This window comes from Myotis yumanensis, unplaced genomic scaffold (assembly GCF_028538775.1).
Source record: "Myotis yumanensis isolate MYYU_CA2020_CCGP unplaced genomic scaffold, mMyoYum1.0.hap1 SCAF_18, whole genome shotgun sequence".
In the NCBI taxonomy this organism is placed as follows: domain Eukaryota; kingdom Metazoa; phylum Chordata; class Mammalia; order Chiroptera; family Vespertilionidae; genus Myotis; species Myotis yumanensis.
This window is the reverse complement of record NW_027223769.1, coordinates 2,583,025-2,605,838: the sequence shown is the minus strand read 5'-3', so window position 1 is coordinate 2,605,838 and position 22,814 is coordinate 2,583,025. Positions and strand designations below refer to the sequence as shown.

Sequence of the window (22,814 nt, the reverse complement as noted above, 5' to 3'; positions counted from 1 at the left end):
CCAGTAAGATCCACCTCCCCTGAGAGCTTGTTAGATGCAGAGTCTCTGGTCCACTGCACACCTACTGAGTCAGAATCTGCCTTTGTCTTTGGCTTTTTATTTTATGTTTTTTAATTGACTGGTTTTAGAGAGGAAGGGAGGGTGAGAGAAACATTGATTTGTTGTTCCACTTATTTATTCATTTATTGGTTGATCCTTGCAGGTGCCCTGACCTGGGATCAAACTTGCAACCTTGGCTTATCAGGAGGAAGCTATAACCAACTGAGCTCCCCAGCCAGGGCTCTCAGAATCTGCCTTTGAACAGGATCTGCAGACACTCCTGTGCACAGGAGAGGGGAGGGGCTGCCACTACCCCAGTTCACAGCCTGGCGGGCGTCCACATTAGCTGGGCAGCTGATAATCAGCATTTCTACAGTGTCCTGTAGGCATCATCATCTTTACCAAGTTCCACAGGTGACCCCACGCACAAGGGGGTGACATCCCTGTGACAAAAGTTCTTCATGTCACCCCAGAGCTCCTGCTCTGAAACATAAGGCCAGACAGGATAAGAGAGGCCCCAGGGGGAGCTACTGGGCACTCAACTTGAGCTCTAGGGAATTTCCCCCACCCCCACCTCCATGTCCAAGACTCAAGCTTATCTCAAAAGGTAATGTGCCTATGGGGGTGGGGGTGGGGGTGGGGTGGAGAATCACTGAGGAAACAGAGGCCTCAGCAATTCCCAGAATCTGACATTTAGATGGAAGATAACCAGAAAGGTGGGAGAAGGGAGGCGGAAAGGAGGGGAGGAAGAGGGAGGTCCTGGGCACAGACCCCGCCCCCTGCCCGCGAGACCAAGGAAGAGATCTTGTCCCTTAGAGGAGGCTCAGCAGGTCCCACCAGTAGGGAGAGCAGTGCCTGTGAGGCTTCTGGATCTCAAGCTCTTCTCACAGAGGGAGGGACACAACAGACAGCAGACACCATGGAGTCCCCCTCAGCCCCTGTGCACAGAGGGTGCGTCCCCTGGCATAGGCTCCTGCTGGCTGGTAAGGAGGGGACAATCCCTGGGGATGGACAGGAAAAGGGGAGACAGAGACTGGCTGGGGTCTCCTGGGGAGCACAGCGCTCTGAGAGCGGACAGAGGGCTTCTGTTTGGACCTGCGGGGAAAGGACAGGGGAAGAGTAGGATGGGGGAGGGGGCTCAGCAGCAGGACACTCCCATGATCTGGAGGTGGTGAGGGGCAGGAAAACCTTGATTATGGTAAGTTTCACAAGTTATTCATCACCGAAATACTTTCTGAAAACTGATTATAATAATAACAATTTGTGTCAGGGTGACACAAGAAAAAAATGAACCAGGGGCACTAAGCGTTGTCTCTACCTCCAACCTCAGAACTAGGCACATACACCCCAGTGGGTGCAGGACCCAGGGAGCACTCATTCATTTACCCACAGGCACTTCACCCTGCTGCAAGCCCTGGGGGTACAAGAGATCAGACAAACCCCTTTCCTCATGGAGCTCACCTTCTATGGAGAAGAGACACACAAGAAAAGATCTAGGTGTGATGTCAGGGACCCACAACTGCCATGAGGAAAACAGAACAGGGACAGGTCAGAAAGTGGAGACACAGGTCTTTAGTGTCAACAGCGGTCTGAGCAGTGCCTGTGAGCATTTCTGACCTCAGGAGCCAGGCAGCCATCTGGGAGTTTTCAAACAGGAAATAAGGTCAGAGGTGCTAAATAAAGTATTGGTAACCATGCTGCTGAACTTGACTACAGGACACACACACACACACACACACACACACCAAGGCTGAGAGATGAAAAGACGTGCTAGGACCCAGGCCTCATCTCTCCATCCCAATACATAGCTCCAAATATTGACCAACTTCTCTCTTCCCTCCTAGCCTCACTCTTAACCCTCTGGAGCCTGCCCACCACTGCCCAGCTCACTATTGAATCAGTGCCGCCCAATGCTGCCGAAGGGAAGGATGTGCTTCTCCGTGTCCACAACCTGCCTGGGGATCTTGGAGGCTTTATCTGGTACAAAGGGGAAATAGTGGACAGTGACCTTCAAATTGTATCATATGTAATAGACACTCAAACAATTACCCTCGGGCCCGCATACAGCCATCGAGAGACAATATACCCCAATGGATCTTTGCTGTTCCAGAAAGTCACCCTGCAGGACACAGGATACTACACCCTACAAGCCATGAAGAAAATTTATACGAGCATACAAGTAACTGGACAGCTCCGTGTATACCGTGAGTGATTGCTCTCTGACCTCTGGGTGTCGGGTGGGGTATATTCTACTTCACACACAGGACTGACAGCCCTGGACTCTCTTACATGCCCCGTTGCCTCACATTCCAGGTTGAATTTGGGCATTTAGTTCAGGAAACACAGTGGAGACAAACTTCCTAAGGTCAGAGTTCCTTCCTGGATTCCAGCCCTGCAGACATTCTCCACAGAGAGAAGGGCTGGTCTGATGGGAGTGACTCAGCAGAGGGATTCCAATCTCAGTCCCGGTCCCTGGGCCCTTCTCAACCATGACCCAGAGAACAACCCTGCAGGACTCATACAGGGACTGGCCTGGGGAACCCTGGGATCCTTACAGACAAGTTCAATCAGGCAGCCCCTCCGCAGACCTCTGTCCAAGGGCTCCTGATTCCAGGGAACCTGAGGAGCCTCTGGGTGATTGAGGTTGATCTGTGGGCAGGGCTGACTGGCAGCAACAATTTCCCAGGTGCCCATGTCACAAGGTTGCTGAGGTGGTCACCGCCAGGGCTCAGCCTCAAGAGCCACATCTGGGGAGGGATGGAACCTGCTCCTTCACCTGAGACCATGCGTGGGGAGTATGTGGACACGGTCCTCAGGCCTTTAGCCAACTGCCCTGGGGGACATAGGAAGGAAGAGGAACACGGTCTCCCCAGGGAGGGAAAGGGAAGATGTTCCTCAAAGCGCCTAGTCCACCAGGGATCTGCCCATGGCATCCTCTCTCACAGACACAAATAATAACAGAGGCTGTTAATTTGGGCAGCCCCTCTATTCCAAGATTTAGGTTATGAAATTATGAAAGATTCAAGGTTCATTAACAGGCAACATGGGAAACCTGAGACCATTTACCATTTATCCTGTTTCATTCAGGGAAAACTGAGTTACAGGAAGATACAGTCACTCAATCAGAATCACACAGACTGTGACTGACCAATGTCAGTCAAGCCAAGGCCTCTCCTCCACTCCAAGGGCCTTATTATGCTCACTTCACCCCTGACTCGTGACTCACATCCTTGTCCTGGTATGAGGCTACTCATGATACCTTGACCACAGGGTGGGATCCTCTCAGATGGTGAGGTCCACCAGCCATTGTTCTGTCACTTAGATGCTGCCGATTTTGAATGAATATGACTAAACTCCAGTTGTTTCCTGAGTTAGAAAGACAAGGAAGAACATATGCCACAGGCCTGTGTGGGGGCTCCTCCCCATCTGCCTGACGGTCCACAGAAACAGGGAGGGACCATCTCCCTAACTTTACTAACACTACGGTGTCGGGTGAATTTCCCGCCAAAATATAAGATGGCGCGGGCAATTATTTAGGTTTCCCGCGCTTAAAGCAAATAAAAATAATACTAACTGAAAATAGCGGTACTCCGATAGATATCTGATATAAAAAAATAATTATTATGCGAACACTTTGCGGAACGATTTTATTTTATTTGGTTAAAAAATTCTATATGAATGTCTTTATCACAATATATTTAAATATTTAAACACATAATAATATTCACAAAACTCAAAACTAAAGACGTCCGGACACAATAAGTATTTCTCAATAACTATTCTCTTTGCATGGTGAGATATCCAGGGATATCGGTTATAAAATGAGAAAACAATACATTGGTACCCTAACGGTATTGTACTCGACCAGCGCCATAAAGTGTTCTCTACTTACAAGGGATTTTTATGATACCTATTACCCCAATGCGTATGAAACGGTTCGCATACGCAGGTAGGTATCTTTGTGAACGGCAAACAAACAAATATTTGGTAATACGCAGTTACAATCGGCCCGAGTTTACACGTTTCCCGCACTCCACCGCAAATCTATATGAACCGAGTTAAGACGGCTCCCGCGGAGTACGCGCAATTCACGCGAGCCGACTTAACTCGTTTCCCGCAATCCAGGTGCTAACATGGCACATGTCCTTTCTACCAACTTGGTGTCATCCCTCCCTTTATACAGCAGAGACACCTGGACGCCCTCCCCCCAGCCCCCAGTCACTTCTGTTCTCTTCTCAAGACTCACCTTCTCTCTATCCCAGGGAGTTCCCTGATTTCAAACCCACTGTGGCATCTTCCTTTGGTAAAACTGTGACCTGATTGAACTGCAGAACTGGGTCTATGACCTTCGTGCTCTCTGGACAGAGATTCCTCCAAAAACGGGCATTAGATCTTTGGGGCATGAGTGATTTTCACATATTCTTTCACAGTTTAACTCAAAATCTATCTCATTACTGCCAAACACAAATGGTCCATGAGGGGCATATCTTCAGCACGTTCATGCTCCCCCACCTCCACAAGCCCCCTTCTGTACGTGCTATTGTCTGCGTGTTGAGGAAGGATCCCTGCCCTCTGCAGTGGCAGAAAGGACATTACAGACCAAGGGCAGAGAGCATGGCTTTGCTGCCACCTCCAGCCAGCTCCCGCTGTCCCCACTCTTTTCTAAATCATTCCTGGACTCTGCTCTGCCCTTTCTGGGGTCACTGTCTCATGTCAGTCACCAGTGAACTCCTGGGCAGATGGCCACCCGTGGCCCTGCAGCCTGGGTACTGAACTCACCGCCAGACTTGCTTCTGGTCTCCTGTGTATTGTTTCTGCTCAGACACCCAGTTCAGGGCCACACTGCCCAGTCTTCTTGGGGTTTTAAGGACTATGGGGTGGCCCATCATTACTCATCTCTAGGTTAACCCTGGAATGTGAGGCTTCAGTGGCAACACATCTCAACCCGGCAATGTAGGTCTGTGTAGCTGGAAGGGACTCAGCACCTGCACTTCCAGGTGAGACCCACGGTCAGCCAGACAGTCAGCTGGTCAGTGAGGAACCAGGACAGGTGCCGGGTGGTCTCTGACTCCCAGTCCTGTGTCTCTCTGTGATCAAACCCTGATTCTTACCTGACACCTGAGAAAATCTGTGCTTTTTCTCCCAGACATAGAGCAGGCGGCCTTACATCCTCTGAGCACTCAGATCCTCATGCATTTGTTTGTCTTGTGATGCACAGACCTGCCTTATTCTTTTAAAAACTCAGGTTGGCTGAGAAGCAAGAGGTGTCAACTCTGATGAAAGAAGCCTTTAGAGCAGGAGTCCTCAAACTTTTTAAACAGGGGGCTAGTTTACTGTCCCTCAGACCGTTGGAGGGCCGGACTATAGTTTTAAAAAAATCTATGAACAAATTCCTATGCACACTGCACATATCTTATTTTGAAGTAAAAAAAAACAAAACGGAAACAAATACAATATTTGTATTTGCATGTGACCCACGGGCCGTAGTTTGAGGACCCCTGCTTTAGAAGAATCCAAGGTACCACACAGGGCAGTGCTCTCTCTGTTACCTGCACAGAGGATTTACCCAAACCCAACATCACAAGCAGCAACTCCAACCGTTGAGAAAAGGACCCTGTCCTGTCAATGTGTGAACCTCAGGTTCAGGACACCACCTACCTGTGGTGGATCAACAGTCAGAGTTTCCCAGTCAGTGCCAGGCTGCAGCTGTCCAAGGACAACAGGACTCTCACTTTACTCCCTGTCACAAGGAAAGACACAGGACCCTATGAGTGTGAAACCCGGGACCCCGTGAGTGCCGCCCACAGTGACCCATTCACCCTGAATATTCTCTGTGCGTAACTTCTGTCCCTGCGGGGGCCAGGCTGCCCACCCAAATCCACACTGCCAGGGCCAGGCTACATCTGTCCCCCTCAGGTGCACATACACAGACACGAACCCCCAGGGTGGCCAGGAATTCCTATACCAGGCAAATCAGGGCAGCTCTTGGGACTGGAACAAACAAGTTAATGTCTCAGACTCGGGCTCAGAAACATAGGGGTTAATGGTCTGGGGCTCTTTTTTTATATATATAAATATTTATGTTTATTGATTTCAGAGAGGGAGAAGAAGAGAGATAGAAACATCAATGGTGAAACAGAATCATTGATCGGCTGCCTTCTACACATCCCACACTGGGATACAGCCCGCAGCCCAAGCATGTGCCCTGACTGGGAATTGAACCATGACCTCCTGGTTCATAAGTCAACATTCAACCACTGAGCCATGCCAGCCGGACTGGGCCCAGTTTTTTAACACCAGGCTGGGGGTGGGGTTGATGTGGGGTGTAGGAGGCCAATGGAGAACAAGGGGGACATCTGTAAAAGATACTAATAAATTTGTATAAATATACTGGGAGGTGGAAGTTTCAGAGTAGCTATAGTTGACCACCAGCACCTTCATCCTTTTGTTTGGAGGAGTAGGGAGAGTCGTGTGTGGGACACAGAGGGTTTTGCACATAAACAACCATTGCTTCAGAGAAGGGCAGTTGTTCTAACTCGTTTTATAGCTGCTTTTGGAGCAGGAACACTTGGCAGCGATGGTATCTACTCAGAAGGCAATATCACTGAGGAAGTGTCAATAGGCAGGTCATTCTCTGTAGTTCGGTAGCAAAATCAAGTAGTAGAGACATGCATTTGGGTAGAGATTTCTTATATTCCATGCACCCCAATAGCTGTTTAATTTATTGCAGGTTGTGAAATGGATCTATCTAAAAGCTGCATACAGATAGTGAAAATTGTTCAGTAGGAACAGTTTGAAAATTTCATATTTTTCCCCCAGTAAGGAAAAGTCATTTAATTTCACACTAATGTTAGGAAGTCTTTTTTGACCGCAGAAAGGGAATTTGGGCAGCCATTCTGCATAACACTTACGTAATTCAAATTGATTGTTAGTGTGAATTGAATTGGATCTAAAAAAACAACAACAAAAACAAACAAACATACCAAAAATCAGGCTGAAAACTAGCTCAGAGGGAGAGTGTGGACCTTACACAGACCAGGAGCTTCCCCTTCTCTCTGCTTACATCATATGTGGCTTTGTTCTCTTTGCTCTCTTCTCCAGGTGGCCCTGATGACCCCCCACCCCCCACCCCCATCACCACTTCCCCCACAGAGGACCCTTACCTTCCAGGGGCAAACCTCAGCCTCTCCTGCCACTCGGTCTCTAACCGCCTGCACAGTATTCTTAGGTTATCAATGGGAGGCCCCAGCAACCCACACAGGAGCTCCTTATCCCCAACATCACTGCAGGTGATAGTGGATCCCACATCTGCCTCACCCATAACTCTGTCATTCATCCCTATAGGACCACGGTCAAGACTATCACAATCTCTGGTAAGTGTCTCCTGGACCATCGACATCAGCCTGTGGGGTGCAGGTCTGTCTGGTTTTCAGAACAGAGCCTAGAGGGTATTGTCTCCCATCCTGTGGCCATGGACACAAGCTAATCACAAAGTCTTCCCCTGAGTCCTCCCACTACATCTCTGTAGATTCCCCTCCCTTGCTCTTCTGATTTCTCAGGGCAGAGCTGGGGTCCAGCCTAGGAAAATGAGGAGGGGGTTCTTCTCAGCCCCAGAAAACGTGAAGTGGTGGAGGGAGGGACTTTCCAGAGGGGAAAACAAGGGTCCTCAAGGTCACATTGCTTCTTCCATCACTAACACTTTCCTTCTGTCACCTCTTGTCTGTTATCTGCTCCATGTGCTACAAGGAATATACAGGCTTTGAACAAGCTCACCTGTTTTCCCCAAACTAAAGGAGGAAACCACCCCTGCTCCCTGCTCCCTGCTCTGCTCCAGGCTCAACTGGTGGCTGGCTGTTCTGTGCCCTCTGTGGTGGGACAGGGTTTCATAGTGAAGGTGCATGGGTGGCTTGTCCTCAGTCTGGCCATTGTGAGTCACCCACCAACACCATGGCCTCCCTCAGACCAGGTTGCATGGAAATAGAGAGAGAGTGAGCCACAGGGGAGCCTCCTCTGAGCTGTGTCCTGACACTTGAAGTCACCAGCTGTACAACACTGCGGGACACGACTGTATGTGACATTGCTGAGGAGAGCAGTGACGGTGGTGTATACCTGACAAGTAGGTAGATTCATCCACGAAGTCCCTTCATGGACAGAAGGAGCAGTGCCACAGAGTTTGTAGTTTATGGAGGAAGCTAAGAGTACCCGCCTTTTGTTCAAACTGTGACTACTTCTCTCTAGGGACTTCCTTCTCTGTGATATTCCATCCACAGGCCAGGAAGTGAAAGTCCTATTCAGACTGAAAAATCCTTAGATTGAAACTTCTCCAGGTCCTAAGGTCATGGCTGGGCCATTCTCATTCTCTAATAAATTGTTTAATAAAAAGGAAATGCCTTTCCATCTCTGTGTGTAGCCACCATACTAGAGAGGGGGTGTGAGTATTTAGAAAGTCGCTGTAAGGTCTGGGAAAGAGTCACACAAAAGTCAATGGGTGAAGCCCAGCTGATGTGGCTCGGTGGTTGAGCTCCGATCATTGACTTGTGAACCAGGGGGTTATGGTTGGATTCCAGGGCTTTATCCTGAGTAGGGAGCATGAGGGAGGCAGCCAATCAATGATTCTCTCTCATCATTGATGTTTCTCTCTCTCTCTCTCTTTTCCAATCTCTTTCTCTCTGAAATCAGTAAAAACATATATATTTTAAAAGTTAATGGGTGGAAAATTTTACCTGATGTGGATACTGGACACACAGTGTTATAAGAGGTTCCTGGTGCTGATACTACAGATGCCCAGGGACACAGGTCGGGAGTCATCCTGAGGTGATCTGGAGGGCAGAGGGGAGGTATAGCCCTCTCCTTACAGTCTGTCATCTGAACAAAGGTCCTCACCCTGCAGAGGTCAGAGTCCTCCTCTGGTGACCTTTACAGAGATCACTGTGGACTGTGAGTGGCTGACATCTCTGAGGAAGGAGCCCACTCTCAGTCAGTCACCTCCTCTGTTTCTCCACAGAGCCCGTGGGGAAGCCCTCCATCCGAGCCAGCAATGCCACAGTCACAGAGCATAAGGACACCGTGGTCCTGACCTGTCTCACAAATGACAAGGGGATCTCCATCCGGTGGATCTTCAAGAACCAGATTCTACCTCACAAGAACAGGATGAAGCTGTCCCAGGGCAACAGCATCCTCACCATAGACCCCGTCAGGAGGGAGGACGCTGGGGGTTTTCAGTGTGAGATCTTCAACCCCATCAGTTCCAGCAAAAGTGACCCTCTCGAGCTGGACGTACAATGTAAGTGACCCCTTACCCCATCCTACGTCTCCCTGGGAGGATTGCTCTACCAATGGTGTGATAAATGGACAGAACTCACAGGGGCAGAATGTCAATCAGGAGACTTTACAGTAAACAGAATGGCAAAGTGATTAAGAGCTCAGTTTCCAACCCTGGGTCTGGCATTCACTGTGACCTTGCACAAGGTTGTTTTTTTGTGCTCATTTTTTATGTAAAAAAACTATACACAAAATTTACCATTTTAACTTTTAAGTGTACACTTCGGTGGCATTAAGTGCATTCACATTGTTGTGCAATCATTACCACTATCCATCGGGAACTTTTTCATCTTACCACACTAAAACCCATGAAACAATAGCTCCCCAATCCCCAACCCAAACCCCTGGAAACCACCATTCTATTTCTGTTCCTGTGAATATGACTACTCTAGGTTCTTCATATAAGAGGAATCATATGATATTTGTCCTTTCGTGTCTGACTTTTTTCACATAGCATAATGTCTTCAAGTTTCATCCAAGTTGTAGCATATATCACAATTTCATTCCTTTTTAAGGCTGAATGATATTCCGTTGCATGTATCCATCACATTTAATTTATCATTCATCTGTCCGTGAATTCTGGGTTGTTCCTACCTATTATCTGTTATGAATAATGCTAGTATAAACAAGGGTGTACAAATATCTGTTCAAATCCCTGCTTTCAATTATTTTGAGTATTTACCCAGAAGTAAAATTACTGGATCAAATAGTAATTTTTGTTCAATTTCTTGAGAAACTGCTGTGCCATTTTCCATAGTGGCTGCACCATTAAATATTGCTGCTGGCAATGCACAGACGTTCCAGTTTTCCCCATCCTTGCCAACACATTGTTTTCTGGGTGGTTTTGGGTTTTTTGTAATAGTCATCTTAATCAGTGTGAGGTGTTATCTCATGGTGGTTTTGATTTGCATTCCTCTAATGATTAGTGATGCTGAGCATCTTTTCATGTGCTTTTTGTCCATTTCTATGTCTTCTTGGAAGACATTTCTATTCAGTTACTCTGTCCATTTTTTAATCCATTGTTTTGTTGTTAATAGTTACTTATATATTCTGGATTGTTGGGGTCCAACCCCAACAGGTCCAGGGGTCCCCAAAGGTGTGGACAGAGTCGGCGATGAAGGAATGACAAGGAGGCGGCGTTCAGTTGATCAGCAGCCTAGCCAGGATCTCTAGCCAAGTTCTGGTCAGGATCTCTAGTGTCCATGTTCTCTTGCTAGGTTCTCCAGCCAACTTCAGTCACCAGGTTCTAGTCAGGTTCTCTTGCCATGTTCTATCCAGGTTCTGTCCCTAGGTTCTTCAGCCAGGTTCTCTCCTGAGGTTCTGTCTCTAGGTTCTGTGTAGGATCTTCAGCCAAGTCCTGTCTCTAGGTTCTGTATAGGATCTCCAGCCAAGTCCTGTCTCTTGGTTCTCTCTCTAGGTTCTCTGTCTTGTTGTCTTGTTACATCTGTATTTATACCAGTTGATTTTAATCCTGTCAATTTCTATTGCAAAGGTTAGGGCGTTTCTTATCTCCATTCCAGGGAGTAAAGATTATGTAGCTTAAGGGTGATTGTTTGTAGTTGAAGTGGTTAACTACCCGCCTGGCACTTAGTTAAGAGGTTTTATCCCCTCCTTAACTTCAGGGAAAAATCCCTACCTGGGAAAACAACCTTTCTCGGAGAGGTGACTTTGGTTAAAACACATAGCGCTAAAGGGAGCAAACATATTAAGAACAGTATGCCATATACGCCAGGTCCCTTGAAACATATGCTGTGCAGATGTTTCTTTCCTGCAGTGACTGTGTCAAGCAGCAAGGATGGACCGGCTCCCGGCACTGGATATTAATCCCTTATCAGATATATGATTTTCAAATAGTTTCATCCATTCTGTGTGTTGTCTTTTTTCTTTATTAACACTGTCCTTTCATAAACACAATTTTTAAAATTTTGATAAAGTCCAACTTATCTATTTACTAGAGGCCTGTTGGGGTCCAACCCCAGCAGGTCCAGGGGTTCCCAAAGGTGTGGACAGAATCGGCGAATTAGGAATGACACGGAGACAGCGTTCAGTTCTCTAGCCAGGATCTCCAGCCAAGTTCTGTGTTTTATTGTCTTGTTACATCAGTATTTATACCAGTTGATTTTAATCCTGTCAATTTCTATTGCAAAGGTTAGGGCGTTTCTTATCTCCATTCCAGGGAGAAAGATTATGTAGCTTAAGGGTGATTGTTTGTAGTTAAAGTGATTAACTACCCGCCTGGCATTTAGTTAAGGGGTTTTATTCCCTCCCTAACTTCAGGGAAAAATCCCTACCTGGGGAAACAACCTTTCTCGGAGAGGTGACCTTGGTTAAAACACATAGCACTAAGAAGGTGAGCAAACATATTAAGAACAGTATGCCATATATGCCAGGTCCCTTGAAACATATGCTGTGCAGATGTTTCTTCCCTGCAGTGACTGTGTCAAGCAGCAAGGATGGACCGGCTTCCGGCAGAGGTCTAGTGCAGGTAAAGTCCCTAGCAGCTGCTGGCTGCCAGCCGGGGCCTCCCTGGTGGTTAGTGCACGTCTAACTCCCTGTCGGTGGAACTCTCACCCTTGGGGACAATTTGCATATTAGCCTTTTATTATGTAGGATTCTTTGTTGCTTGTGCTTTTAGTTTCCTATCCAGAAATTCATTGCCAAATCCAATATCATAAAGATTTCATCCTATGTTCTCTTTTAAGAGGTTTTTTAGGGTTAGCTCTCACACTTAGATTTTTGGTCTATTGTGAGTTAATTTTTTGTATATGATGTTAAGTAGTTCCAATTCATTCTTTTGATGGAGATACCATTTTCCAAGTACCCTTTCTTGAAAAGACTGTGCTTTCCTTCTTGTATGGTCTTGGCGCTTTTTTAAAATTGATTCTAGAGAATGAAAGAGAGAGAGAGAGAGAGAGACTGTTGATATAAGAGTGAAGCATCAACCGGCTGCCTCCCGCACATGCCCTGCCTAAGGATCAAACCAACAACCTGGGTAATGTTTCCTGACCAGGAACAGAACCCATCACGTTTTAGTGTATGGGACAATGCTCCAAACAGCTGAGCTACACCTGCCAAGAAAGATCTCGGTACTCTTGTCAAAATCATTTGACCATATATGTGAGGGTTTATTTCTGGGCTTTCTAATCCATTTCTATATGTCACACTGTTTTTGTTACTGTAGCCTTGCAGTAAATTTTGAAATAAGGAAGTATGAATCCTCCAATTTTGTTCTTTTTCCAGTTTGTTTTGGTTATTGGGGGTCTCTTGAAATTCCATATGAATTTCAGGATGGATTTTTCTATTTTTGTTGCCAAAATGTCATTGGGATATTGATAGGGATTGCATTGAATCTGTAGACCACTTTGGGCAGTATTGTCATCTTAACAATATGAAGTCTTCCAATCCATGAACACGGAGTGTCTTCCCATATTTTTCCAGCAATGTTTTTTTGTAGTTGTTCAGTATATAAGTCTTTCACATCCCTGGTTAAGTTAATTCCTAAGAATTTTATTCTTTTTGATGCTATTGTAAATGGCATTTTCTTAATTTCCTTTCTGAATTGTTCATTGTTCATACATAGAAGCACAACTTATTTTTACCTGTTGATTTAGTATCCTGCAGCTTTGCCGAACTTGTTTATTAGTTCTAACAATTTTTGTGGGACTTTAGGGTTTTCTACATATAAGGTCATATCATATGCAAACAGACATAATTTTATGTCTCCTTTTCCAAATTGGATGCCTTTTATTTATCATTCTTGTCTAATTGCTGGCTAGGACTTCCAATACTGTTTTGAGAAGAAATGGCAAATGAAGGCAGATCTTTGTCTCTGCCTTATGTTAGGAAAAAACTTTCAGCCTTTCACTATTGAGAATCATGTTAGGTGTTGGTTTGTCATAAACGGCCTTTATTATGTTGAGGTAGTTTCCTTCTATTCCTAGTTTGAGCATTTTTATCAGGAAAGGATGTTGAATTTTGTCAAATGCTTGCACTGATTCAATCTCCTTACTATTTATGGGTCTATTCATATTTTCTATTTCTTTCTGATTCCATCTTGGTAAGGTTTTTTGTCCATTTCAACTAAGTCATCCAATTTGTTGGCATACAATTATTCATAGTACTATTATAATTCTTATTATTTCAATAGAATTGGTAATAATGTACCCAGTTTCATTTATGATTTTAGTAATTCGAGTCTTCTCACTTTTTTTCTTAGTCAATCTAGAATAAGTTTTGTCAATTTTGTTCATCGCTTGAGGAACCAACTTTTCATTTCATTGATTGTCTCTCTTGTTTTTCTATTCTGTAATTTATCTATCTCCACTCTAATCTTTATTAGAATTTAGTTTGTTCTCTTTCTCTAGTTCCTTATGTTGAAAAGATAGGTTGCTTATTTGAGATCTTTCTTCCTTTTAAAGTAAGCATTTACAATTGCAAATTTCTTGCACAAGAGTCTCAACTTCTCTGAGCCTCATATTCCACAACAGAAAATTACAATAAAAGTACCTGCTTTATGGTATTGTTTAAAGTATTGAATGTGCTATTGAATCAAACCCTTAGCAAAATGTCACACACAGCAGAAATGTTCCATGGTGTTAGCTGCTATTATTACTTCTATTATCACTAGCCTCCATGAAGTCAGTGGTCCTAGGGTCAAGGATCCACCCCTTACTAATCATATGACTTTGGGTAAAGTTTTCACCACTCTAAGCCTCAATTATTCTATCAATAAAACGGAAATAATGTCATTCTTGACAGAGTTATTATATGAATCAGATGAGATATAACTAAAGTATTTAGCACAGAGTCTGGCACATAGTAAGTACCCCATAACAGCAGCTAAAATTAATATTAATCCTTAATCTTGAGTTCACTAGTGAGGGCAACAGAAATGGAAACAAGAAGACACAGAAGCAAAATGATTTAAATGTTGGGTTAGGGGGGCATTATGCCAAAAAAATCATTATAGGAAAAGAAAAGAGGAGTTAAGTGCAAAGTCTCATGCCTAATTTGTTAGTTTTCATCCCCTGAGAGGCAACCATGATGGGATTAGACATACAAACATTTATTTGGAAAAAAAATCCCTGTGAAGAAAAGAATGTGGGATGGAAGTGGGAGGGGCCTGGAAGTTTCCTCTGGCAAGGATGCAGATCTGGTTATTGTGTAGGAGAAAGGAAAGAAAGATTTAGGTTGCAGTGCCATCTTTTCTGTTGTTCTTTTTTCGTTTGTTAGTTTTTTTTACCCATATTTGGGAATTAACTTTGGAAGACAGCAAGCCATCAGAATGAAAAGTTTTGAAATTATGAAAGATGATTATATAAGAATACTCAGAGAACGTTTAAAGGATATAACATTACTGTCTAGTATTCACTTGGCAAACTGAAAACGAAAAGTGCTGACATTATGCCCCTTTTAGACAATTATTTTCAAGCTTTAGTTTGTATAGGAAATCTTTAGGGTGCTTGTTAAAATTTCCAGATTCTTAGACTCTGCCCATAAAAGATCTGATTCAGAATGTCTGGAGTGGGACCCAGAAGTTTGCGTTTTTAGAAAATATCCCAAAGAATTCTGTTGTAGGTGGTCTTTGAAATACTACTTTTTGACATACTGGTTTAAAGGTCTCACGTAACTCTAGACAACATCTGTACGCAAAAAATAGTCCTAGGGTAGGGAGTGTTTTCTTCCTAGAATCACTGTGGATCTCATGCAAAAGTCAAAGGAACACAAACTCTTCGGACACCATGACTATGGAAGCTAAACATCCCTCTGATCTAAAGAACACTCCCAACTGCCCATAAAGATCATCAAGGATGAATATCTGTAATGACCAACCCATTATTTTTACCAGAGGAAACTAGGAGACTGCCCTTTAACTCTGCTACCAGGGCTTTTGGAAGCTCCACACGGCTTCCTATAATGTGATCTTTCTCCATGACCCGTGGGCCTATGAGATGAGAACCTGTCACTTCCCAGTGCACCATCTCTCTGCTATGTTCCCTCGAGCATCCCTGCTTTCCAGGATGGAATGCTGTGGAACAAAACAAAGGTGTTAGTGGTGACTATTTGGGATGGAATCATTTACTTCTCAAGGAATTACACTTACCCCTCTCAGGGTGATTGGAGAGCATATGTCTGTTTCAGGTTAGAAAAGGGAGCTGGTGGTTCACAGACTGTCTAACAGCCACATTTCCACAACCTATGGTCAGTGTGCCTTCTGGGTTTGCTACCACCATCCTTAAATGGAAACTCTTTTTTCACGGTACAGGAGCTGGCAGAACTTTTTGTTCTAACTTGAAAAGGAAAAAATTCTCCTGCACAAGACACCTTTAGGTTTATTTAGGGAGTTAGGCCTCAGGAAGAGACCTGTTTTAATTGTTGTTGTTTTTTTAATTCAACCCTGGAAGTAGTGAAGGGAAGCAGAGTGGACAATATCTTTAGATCACCAGTAGCTCCCATTTTAAAGCATATTGGAAACACCTCCAGTGCCATGTTTTTTTAATGTTGTGTGGCGGTGTGTCTGTGTGTGAGAGAGGAAGGGAGGGAGAGAGAGAGAATTATTGATCAGCTGCCTCCTGCACACCCCCCACTGGGGATCCAGTCAGCAACAGTGGCATGTGCCCTGTCTGGGAATCGAACCAGTGACCTTTTGGTGCAGGGAACGATGCTCCAGCCACTGAGCCACACCCGCCAGGGCTACAGTGCCTTCTAAGACAGTATCTGCAAGGCTGATGGGGAGTCCTTGAGCTAAAGTTACCCACAAGATGAAAACCATTGCTCACAGCATTGGGCTTATTTCAGATCCCTGCTGGGAGCCTGTGGGACCTCTGTGCAAAGTAGGTGGTGCATTCACCACCTTCCATCAGTTAAGTCCTCACCAAGGAGACCTGACTAACACATATTCATGGCCACCACACCTGGTACAGAAAAAACCCAACCATGAAAGGTGGGAAGTTATGACTAACAAAAATGGCCATCAGCTTTCTCACATTTCCAAAGCTCCAACCATGTCTCAGTGCAAAAAGTCCAGGTTGGAATTGTGTCGAGTCTGGGCACCAACATAGAAATACAATGAGAGAAAAAAATTACGAGGATATAGTGAGCTATTTACCTCATAGCAACCCTCCCAGGGGAAATTTCTTCCTTCGAGGAACAAGTAGAGACCACTTCATGCTGGGAGTTGTTTCCCAGGGCACCCCCACTGTAAAATAACGTCACGTCCACTCATTCTTCTCTTTTCTATCCATGACAGATGATCCAACACTACCAAGTCCCGGCCTCTCAGATGGGGCTATGGCCGGCATCGTGATTGGCGTCCTGGCTGGCGTAGCTCTGATAGCAGCCCTGGTGTACTTCCTGTATATCAGAAAGACTGGAGGGTATGATGGCCTTCCCTCTTGCTCCGCGTCCTCCATGGCTGATGACCATCCTGGGAGAGGGAAGGAGACTTCCCCTCTGTCTCTGGGCCTGGATCTGCTCCTCCTCCTACCTAAACCTCTGCTTCTCAGCACTGATTCCTGAGGCCTCTTCTTCCCTGGTCTTCAAGCTTCCTATACCCCACTCTCTTTGGGACATGGTTATTCCCATCCCCCTGTGGTTTAGAGTGGGCAGATCTGACTATGCTCCTTGGTCCTATAGTCAGGGAAACCAAGGTCCAAGAAGGAAGACAAATCAGTAAACAAAAAGAGTAGCAGGAGAAAGCGAGTTGTGTGCTCTGTCAACCACAGGAAGAGGAGAAGAGAGGGGCAGGACAGGAAGAGAACCTTAAAAATACATGAAACCAGCCTGGCTTGTGTGGCTCAGTGGTCTAACATTGACCCAAAACCAGGAGGTCACAGTTCGATTCCCAGTCAGGGCACATGCAAGAGTTGTGGGCTCAATTGCCAGAACAGGGCTTGCAGGAGGCAACTGATGGATGATTCTCTCATCATTGATGCTTTTATCTCTCCTTCTCCTTCCCTCTCTCTAAAATCAACAGATTTATATATTTTTTAAAGCTGAAACTAAAGGCCTTTTGGGTAATAAATGAAGAATGAAAACAGAATCAACAAAGCCAAAAGGTGTCCAGGTAGAAATAGGCTCAGAAGCAACTGATAAAGACTACTCTTTATCTGTTTGTGCCCTGGCCAGGTGTACGTTCTCAGTCAGGACACAAACCTAAGTTGAGGGTTTTATCCCCTGATAGGGTATCTCTCTCTCTCTCTCTCTCTCTCTCTCCCTCTCCCTCTCCTCTCTCCTCCCTTCCGCTTTCTGAAGTTAATAAATACCAGATGAAGATTTTTTTAAAAGGGATGGGCCTGTGTGAACGTTAGTGCAGCAGGAAAGGAGTGCACTCTAGAAGGGACGGTGGGTACACTGAAGAGGAGCCCTAGGAGGAAAGGCAATACTGACTCTGGTCTAAATGAGCTGACAGTGTCCTTCCTACTTCAGGGAGCAAAGAGCCTGTGCTTGGGAATAGCAGTCACAGTCTCTGATATTTGTTTAGGGCAAGCGACCAGCGCGATCTCACAGAGCACAAACCTCCAGCCTCCAACCACAGTAAGTAAAGCCATCACCAGTGAGAGCTGGTGTGTTCCACCACGTGCCCTGCCCTAGCAGGAAACCTGGTCCCAAGGACTCAGTACCTTCTGAAATGTTAGAGGGGATCTCCACTTCCCAACCTTAGGTTGCCGTAGGTCCTCACACCCTTCTAGTCACAAAGATTCCTCTGAGACCCAACCCTGGGAGAGACTCACTCAGCGATACCTGGCAGGCCTGAGTAAGATGGACATGTTTTCCAAAGCCACTCCTCACCTTACCCCTTCCCCTCCTCCTCTATTAGGGATGTGGGCACTCTCCTTTGGTGAGACTTTCTGTGTCTTGTGGTGCTCTGGGTGCTGTGGGTCTCTATGCCCCTCCTTGCCACTGGTGCCTCTTGCTGAGAAACACAACTGAACAAAAATAACGACTTGTGAGCTGGAGAAAACATTCAGAAGTGGACTGAGGCCTCCCTGTCACTAATCCGGCCGCACTCACCCCTCAACCCCACCCCCTCCTGCTGGTACTAACACCCTGGGTCTGGACCACAGACTCTGAGAAGAATCAATTTCCTTAAGTAATCATGGGCCACATCCCACCCTCCTCCCACCACCTGCCACCTCCTTCAGCTAGAAATCATAACAGCTTAGGAACACCTAGGCTGTCAGCTTTGCATTTTCATGGATTGCTAACTCTTCTTTCAACTCCCAGGTCAGGACCTCTCTGACAGCTCACCTAACAAGGTAAGCACAGCCAGTTTCACTGGCTCATTTTCTCATGCATATACGTCTATAGAGAATGGGGTACTCTGGAGGACACAAGTGCGATCACGTTTGAGTCAAGGTTCCTCAATGCAGCAACAAACCAAGGTGTATTGGTTAACTACTCCCATGGGTCTACCCCATGCAAGAATGTGGGCTCTGGAGTTAGCTCCATCCTGAGTTTGAATCCTGGCAGTGACTCTTAGTTCCTCTGTGACCTTGGGCACGTAACTTAATCTCTCTGATCCTCACGCTGTCATCTGTAAACACGAAATTGCTGCCTACTTTAGAGAGAAGCTGAAGGAATGAAATGAGATAACACGTGCAAAGCACCAGCACAGTGCCCAACATCAGGAAGGCACTGGGTCATTCTCCCTCCTCTACCTTCAATCTGATCCTGTTCTTCCTGTCATTCCAGTGGGTCTGAGGTCTTAGTTCCTTCACTTTATAATAACGTTACTGAGCTTCTCTCATTTAGCCTTTTTTTTTTAATATACTTTATTGATTTTTTTTACAGAGAGAAAGGGAAAAGGATAGAGAGTTAGAAACATCGATGAGAGAGAAACATCGATCACCTGCCTCCAGCATACCCTCTACTGGGGATGTGCCCGCAACCCAGGTACATGCCCTTGACTGGAATTGAACCTGGGACCTTTCAGTCCACAGGCCGACGCTCTATCCACTGAGCCAAACTGGTTAAGGCTCATTTAGTCTTTCAACAGAGCACACATATGTGTTGAAAAGTGCTTAAAGCATATGTATATGTTAACAATGTATAAATTACCATGCGTTGAGCATACCCTTGTAAGGTAAGTAACACTGAAATGAAGAAACAAAACATGTCATCTCCCTGCAAAATGAAACCCTCCAGGCACTTTCCTCCAAAGAGTAACCATATCCTGACTTCCAATGCACTAGATTATTTTTGCCTGTTTATGCTCTTACATTAAAAAGCACAGTATATCCTTATTTGTGTTCTGTTTCTTTCATTCAAAATGGTTTTCATGAGACTTATCCATATTGTTGTATATATTTGTAGTTGTTCATTCTCATTGTTGTATCCCCCTCTTCCATTGTATGAATAACATAATCTGTCTTCTAATGATCATTCAAATGATGTCAGCAAGCATAGAAAATGGAAAATAAAAATCCTCCAAAACTAGAAGTTTCAAGTGGTGAGAGCAGGTGGTGCCAAATGACAGGAGGCAAGGTGAGGGCCCGACCTGTGACACTGACTTAATTGACCACTTCTCATCCCTTTCAGATCCATGAAGTTACATATTCTTTGCTGAGCTTCAGTGGCCAAGAATCAAAGAAACCAACGTCAGCCTCCCCATCCCCAACAGCCACAGAACCAGTTTATGCGGAAATAAAGAAGTAATGCAACCAGCCCAGCTCACCACACTGCTGCCTGGTTCCAAAGTCTCATCCCATCACTAGGAGACCCCGTTGCCCTCAGGGAAAAGGAGAGGATGCGACCACAACCCTGGAAGAGCACACCTGGAAAGCCTCTTTCCCCTCCGCCCCCGCCCCCCCGCCCTCCCCCCCTCCCTCACTCTGTCATGAGGCAGCTCCAGGCTCCTGGCCACAGCCCCCCTCCCTTTGGTGTCAACAGGTGAAAAGAGTCTGTAGGAAGCCCAACCTTCCTTTGCATTGAAATTTGGCTCATTAAATTAGTACTAGAACCAACAAAGTCTAGAGATGATTCCTTAAAAAGTAAACTTCTGGCCCTGACCGGTTTGGCTCAGTGGATAGAGCGTCAGCCTGCAGACTGAACAGTCCCAGGTTTGATTCCGGCTAAGGGCATGTGCCTTGGTTGAGGGCACATCCCTAGTGGGAGGTGTGCAGGAGGCAGCTGATCGATGTTTCTCTCTCATCGATGTTTCCAACTCTCTATCCCTCTCCCTTCCTCTCTGTGAAAAATCAATAAAATATATTTTAAAAAATAAAAGCAAACTTCTGGATGAATGATTAAGAAAAAATGAGGGTGGGCACAAGAAGCAATATTAGGAGTAAAAAAGAGAACAATGACAGCAGGCAATAGGAGGACATCAGGAGCATCTTTATTGCAAATATTTGAAAAATTAGATTAAAGGGAATAAATGCTTAGAAAAATAAAATGAAACCAGAACTAAGTCAAAAAGGAAGAGAATTATGAGTAGCCCTATTAACCAATAGACAAACTGAGTTTATATTTTTAATCCTTCCAATAAAGGATACATATAAACTAGATTATTTGACAGGAAGTTTTCCCAACATTCAAGCAACAATTAATTCTTTTTTTTTTTTTATTCATTTCAGAGAGAGAGAGAGAGATAGAAACATCAGTGATGAAAGAGAATCATTGATTGGCTGCCTCCTGCACACCCCACACTGGAGATCAAGCTCCCAACCTGGGTAACATGCCCTGACCAGGAATCAAACCGTGACCTCCTGGTCCATGGGTCGATGCTCAACCACTGAGCCACGCCAGCCCGGCAAGGATCAATTAATTCTAATATTACAGGTGCTCGTACAGAAAACAAGAGAGAGAACACTTCCCCAGCTCTGATTGTGTGGCTGGTATAATGTTGACCACCAAATCAGAAGAAACTTGCTAGACATGAGCAGAGCAGGGACATGAGCCAAGTACAGAGACTCACCAGGGCAGAAAGCTCCAGATGACTAGCCAGGAGCACAGTTGAGAAAACAAGAACCTATGCTCACCCCCCAGCCCCCATCTTTCATACTGCTTTTCAGGCAGTTTAGACGTCTGACACTTTCCTCCCTAAAGATAACATCTAGGCCTCAGTTGTATTTCAGCTCCAGGCCCAGAAAAGCAAAAAAACCAGACAAGTGACACAGGGCTGACTCAGGACCTATTGCATTGACTAATAACTTCCTTCCCTGACATCAACCAATCAGTGGCAACCACGATCCTGAAAGAGCACACCTAGAAAGCTGATGAATATTCTATTAAGACCCTCCCCTGAGACCTCCCCTAAGATTTCCACCTGAAAGAACGAGAGACATGTGCTCAAGATAAAGGACCCAGTGTGCACTCTCCCTCCAAGGAGCATGCCCTGCCCATTCCCCCACAAGCATGTATCCCCCAACCTCTAAGGGACCCCATGAGACTTGCAACCAGGGGAGCAATGGGCAGCGGCAGCTTGTCCCTAGCTAACCCCCTGCACTTGTCTCCAAGGGCCCTTTTCTCTGACTTCTCAGTGAGTCAAAGCAGCCCAGCCTAGGCTTCTCTGTTGCTTCTTCTATGCCAGCGGTTCTCAACCTGTGGGTCGCGACCACTTTGGCAGTCAAACGATCCTTTCACAGGGGTCGCCTAAGACCATCCTGCATATCAGATATTTACATTACGATTCATAACAGTAGCAACATTACAGGTATGAAGTAGCAACGAAAATAATTTTATGGTTGGGTCACAACATGAGGAACTGTATTTAAAGGGCCAGAAGGTTGAGAACCACTGTCATCTATGCCCTTCCTTGTTTCACGGTCCTAAGTACATTTTTGCTGCCATCATGGGGTACAATACCTTTTGCTCAGTAGTGCGTAGTCCTTCCCATTGCATATCCTCATCTCCCATCCCCTTTTCCTTAAATAAATTCCATTTTCTTTAATCACCATCTGAGATGGCCACTTAATTCTTTCAAAACTCAGAAAGGAAAATAACAGACTAATATTAGCAAGTATGAACATCCTTCATGAACAGTAACACATTTAGCAATGAATAAAAACGATGACGTGCAGGAAATGTGGGTTTATTTCAGAAAGAGTTTAGCAGTATAAAAGTCACTGTAATTCACAGCATTAAAGGTTTAAAGAAGAAAAACCATGTAAATTTTTCAAAAGACACTTTCAAGAAAAACTACCTAAAATTCAGCCTCTATTTATGTTAAGAACTTAATAAACCAGAAGTAAAAGGAACTTCCTTAATCTGAAAACGAGTGTTTAAAAATTTGATAGTAAAGTGTGGACCGAAAGGGGCCACACACTAAACATAACAAGCTCAGGGGAGGCCTGGGTGGTGGCCTTGCAAACTCAGAGACCTAAAGTGACCACAAAGGATGGTGTGAAATTAAACCTTTTAACTAAAAGCAGCTTATGGCAGCTAGTAATGTCCTAGGCTAGACTCTTCCCTAGCAAGTCAATTTTGACTTTGACTGACCCTGAAACAGAAGG

General features: G+C 45.2%; 1 pseudogene; it reads left to right on the top strand.

The window, feature by feature from the left end:
• Positions 1 to 958: 958 nt before the first annotated feature.
• The window catches only part of LOC138996714 (cell adhesion molecule CEACAM1-like), a 113,935-nt pseudogene continuing 92,079 nt past the window's right edge, over positions 959 to 22,814 (top strand).